The sequence below is a fragment of the Malurus melanocephalus genome, unplaced genomic scaffold (assembly GCF_030028575.1).
Source record: "Malurus melanocephalus ecotype Western Australia unplaced genomic scaffold, MMel_1.1 scaffold_535, whole genome shotgun sequence".
NCBI classification, from domain to species: Eukaryota; Metazoa; Chordata; class Aves; order Passeriformes; family Maluridae; genus Malurus; species Malurus melanocephalus.
In genome coordinates this window covers 443,260-448,081 of record NW_026623767.1, presented here as the reverse complement: position 1 = coordinate 448,081, position 4,822 = coordinate 443,260, and positions in this window count along the sequence as shown.

Sequence of the window (4,822 nt, the reverse complement as noted above, 5' to 3'; positions counted from 1 at the left end):
GGATGGGAAAGGGATGGGAACGGGATGGGAACCCAGGATGGGAACAGAACCAGGGATCGCAATGGGATGGGACCGGAACCAGGCGGGACAGGAGCAGCTGCAGAGCCACATCCCTGCCCCGCAGCCACCCCTGGCCCCACCCGGCTGTCCTGGCCGCCTGGACAGTGAGTGCTGCCCGTGGGAGTTGGAGCCGTGCACACTGAGGGTGAACCTCCCAGGCTGACACCAAACCAAACTGGGAGGCTCAAACACCCTTGGATGTGTACATGCATGTATTCTGCAGGGAAAGAAACCCAAACAGAGCAAAATGGCATAAACTTTTCAGTTTTCATTTCTCAGCTAGAAAGAGACCAGAGTTCATCAGGGCTTTGAAACAAGACCTTCGAACTTTCTGGGTGGAAATGGAAGAAAATTATGTTCTAAAAAGTGTTGAAGAGATGATAGGTATCTTCTTCGGAAGTAACATTTAATAAAAGTTTTTTCATTTGAGTTGTTTTGAGAAGTAAACCAAGACTGTAACCCTGCAATCATCAGGAAGAAAGGGAGAGCCAATACCTGTATTATCCTACAGGCTCAGCTCACAGTGCCCACACAATATAGAGATTAATTACCTCCCCTAATCACAGTGTGTAGTGATGGAGGTAGCTCGTATCATGCTAMTTAGGACAGGTTTATAACCTCAGTTCTCAATGTGTGTGTGGATCACACTTTCAACTGAGGTATTAGAAGTTTACCAGCAAAATTCACTAAAGTTTTAAGAGCTACAAAAGTGAAACTCTTTTCCCCAGTTTTTCCAAGAGATGTGTTCTCAGAAATGGAGCAGATGGGAGAGGCAAATTTGAGTTTGCKAAAATGAGTCCTAAAACTTCAAAACTTTGGTGAGTTTCAGTATCTTGTGCTAAAAATGCCAAGGTTGTATGTTCAAACCCTCTATGGGCCATTCACTGAAAAACTGAATTTGATGATCTTTGTAGGATGCTTCCAACTCAGAATATTCTGTGATTGTACGGCTTTAGGATTCTCGACAAATATGATATTTGAGATCATGGCAGGTAAATGTGAATCAATCATAGAACACTTGACTGTAAAACAAGCAAACAAAAAGAACTTTGCAGCATGAGGAAGCCTGAGAGAGCAAAATCAATATAATAATGTYTTAAAAAGTAGCAGAAATGTCCCTKCTAACTGCTAACTTTGTGAAGACTYGTCAGACGTGTGSCTRTTTGTATAAGCTCCCAATATACCAGACAGCATTTGCAGTAATTGGAGTAAAATTTTTCACAGAGCTGTGTGARACAAGTCATGGGAACATGTGGCCCATCCTGAGTGAGGCAGACAGAGTCTCCAGAAGCCCCGAGCCCAAAACCTGGTTCTGAGTGAACCATTAATCCCATTTTTGTTCTGAGGACTGTGCTGTGTTCTGCTCAGGGAGCCCAAGGCACGTGCAGTCTGACCTACAGAGCCCAAGCACATCAAACATGGTTTGGAAGCAGCTTAAGACTGGCACGTTTAAGGGCAAGGTGAACAGTAACTCCAGTTCAGCCCATCCAGTGRAGGTTTGTTGATTAAACGCAATTCTTAATCCATTAAAAGAGCAGTTTTAAGCTGGGAAGTGGAAGTGTTGCAAAACAATAAAAAAGCACAAACCAAGATTAATCAGTCATTCCTGACTCRAGTGCCTCCTTGCTCCATGGCTTTGGAAGCCTTGCAAGTCCTTTTCTTTCAGCTGAGAGCTGAGCTGTTCTCAGCAAGAGGATGACGATTTTTGGCTTCTTTTTACCCATTTTTTTTGGAGCACAACTGAACGCTCATTTGGGTCATATCCTATCTGTGGAATTCCACTGAGCTCAGTGAAAATAGCTCACAAGGAGGGGTTGGAGGAGAAGAGCCTGAAATTTGGATTSAACTGAAGTTGATAAATTGAAAACTTAATATTCACAAAATGTTGGTGGGTTCTGTTTGTGTCTCCATAGTTACTCACCAYGTATCATCCCAGTATCTGTATTCTAAGTGCAACAAGCAGTGAGAGGAAAAAAGTTGCTTTATCTGAATCTGTTGCTTTAGGACACAAAATTCTTTTGAAAATGTCCCAAGTGGATAATACAGTGTTTTATATTAGTGCAAGRATTTTGTTCAGATCCCAGCTGTTTAAGAAGATGCTTCAGGAGATCTTTACAATGACAAGGCCTGAAKTTAGAAGTGTGGAAATAAGGTACAAAGAGCCAAGTTCTGTTCTGTACTGTTKCTTTCAGCTTTGTCTAAGTATTATAACTATTCCAAGTTTCATCTGGGCTATAATGCTGCCTAAAGTAGTTTTGAAACAAACATTTAACATTGGAAAACATCTTTTCAATGGAAAAAAGAGTGAGAAATAGGCACGATCTTATGATTAAAGTTGTTCCTTTGGACACATCCAGCTCTTACTTTAATTAGTATCAGTCTTCCACTAAATAAGAGTTTTAGAGTGTGTGGGATGCTGAGTTCTCATGTACTCATGGAAAATACCATCCTGAGGATTTTGAAAAATTTCTTTAAAGTAAGTTTTAAAATATAGATTTGCTGACTTCAGATTCTGAAGAGTTGTCCTGTAATTTCTTCCCYTTGTCAGGCATTTCTTCCATGAATTCATAGATTCATGGTTTTCACTGAATTGATATCAAGGACATACATTTCAGCAGAATTGTTTTGAAGGTCCATGTTAGGCTTAAGAATTTTGTCTACAATTCAAAGGTCAAGGTCAGAATTTTTCACAAAATGAAAAATTACACTCTGAGTAGGTAACATGCTTAATATAAACATTTGTTATGATGAAAGATCCCTAAAAACCTGAAGGTTCAGTGAAGTTCTTGAGGCTCACTGGAGCATAAATTTGTCTTCTAAAATGACACTACTTTGCATGCTTTTAAGTTTCTTTAATGTCTTAAAATGGTTCAGCTGTAGCTCAGATTTGATCACATGTAAAGATAAAAACCAGGAATGCACAGATTATAATATTTACATTTTTATGTGCAAAGTTCATATATTTGCAACCGGGTAAGAATGTTAGCATTTACCCCAATTTTAGGTAAAACCACTGTGATTAAACTGGAGTTAATGGGATCCAAGAGTGGTTAATAATACTTGATCTTCAATATTTGTTTACAACATTAAAATATAAATGCATTTATATTAGCTACAGCTAAGCCAGTTGGCTAAATATGAATTGAGTTGACATTTACTGATGTGTTGGGATAGTTGAAGCATAATTTGATTGTAACCAAATGCTAAAAATATCTACCATTTTCTGGTCATTTTGCTGAAAACGTGCATCTAACTGCCTGAAAGGTATATCACACAAATTATGGCACAGTTGTTTTAAGCAGATCTATGGGTTTCTTGTATTAACACTAAAATGATACTGACAAGTGCTGCTTTCCTTCCAGAATTACTTAATCTGTCTCTCCCTAACTGGTTGCAGTATATATGAATCACATTCTTTGGTCTGTAACTCCTGGAGCTGAGGCCATCATCTGTTACATTATCCTTCCTGTTTGAGTGTGTTTGGCAAAGAAAATGAGCGCTGCAAGGAGGAAAGTGATCCATTTTGGGTTTCCACTGCTCTGGCTGCTACTTCAGTTGTATCATTCCCCTTCTGTCAGGTGAGATCATTATTACATGTCCTGGATGGTTATTCCCATTCGGGGCGTGTAGGTTTTGAAGCAATCAGTCAGAGGTCAGATTTGGTCAGGGTGGGACCCTTTCCAAATTACTCCTGGAAAAGGTGGGAYCAGTTCCTGAAGCAACATTCTGTGAGTGGAAAAAATTATTTGGTGAAAAGCTGTAAYGTTTCACGGATCTTTTATAAGGCAGCACTATGAAGGAAAGCCTGAGAACAGGCAGACTGAAAATGAACAAATGTCTTCATGAGAATTCATCAAAGTTAGCTCTTCATTTGGAATATTAATTTGAAATGCATCTGACTTTCTTGTCAATGCAATGGCTTTCTGGTGTTGTGATCAGAATTATGATTCCACTACGGAGGCTTTTAAATTATTCTTCATCAAATTAGACTAAATCACTGTCCTCAGTCCCTCATTGGGGAACTTTGACATCAACTCAGCTCTGGATCTGTCTTTWGCTCCCAAAAATCCATCTTGATCAGTAGCTCAAAGCTTAGCTAAAGTAAATATGAAGTCACTGGAAGCCAAGTTAAAGCAATTTATCTTGTTTTGTCTTTATKATTTGCAGGCCAAACTGCTGCACTTGAGCAGCAAACACCGCTGTGGGGAATAAATGGGAGATGCTTACGTTCAGAACAAGTGCAGAACTATAAATTGTGGAGGACACGTTTGCCTGTATRAAAGCCTATTTTAAAGGCTGAAGTTTTCTGAAAGAGGAGAATTACTGAAATAATAAAGTGAGTGTAGCCCCACCAGAGGCTGGTGGCTCCTGGTAATTGTGTTGTATGTACACTTTAGACATTGACCTCATGTCTCAGACATCCAACATGCCGAGAGCTTGGTTGCTTAGCACTGAATGCTAAGTGACATATTAAGTTCAACCAAATGTCAGTCATTGCAATGATGTCATGTTGTCCAAAACCCATTAATTACTTTGAAAATTCCCACAGTAACTGAAAATCTCCGATTATCTGCCTGAATTAATAGGAGTCCTGTAATTGAGTGATGGATCCCATGCTGTTATTTTGTACCCTATGCACTTTACATGTTGAATGAAGGTGGCAAATACAGGTTTTGGTCATCTCTACTCATCTTAGAATCACTGCCAATTTTAATATTGTCATTAAGAACAATCCCACTAATAACAAGAAATGTGAAAGGCC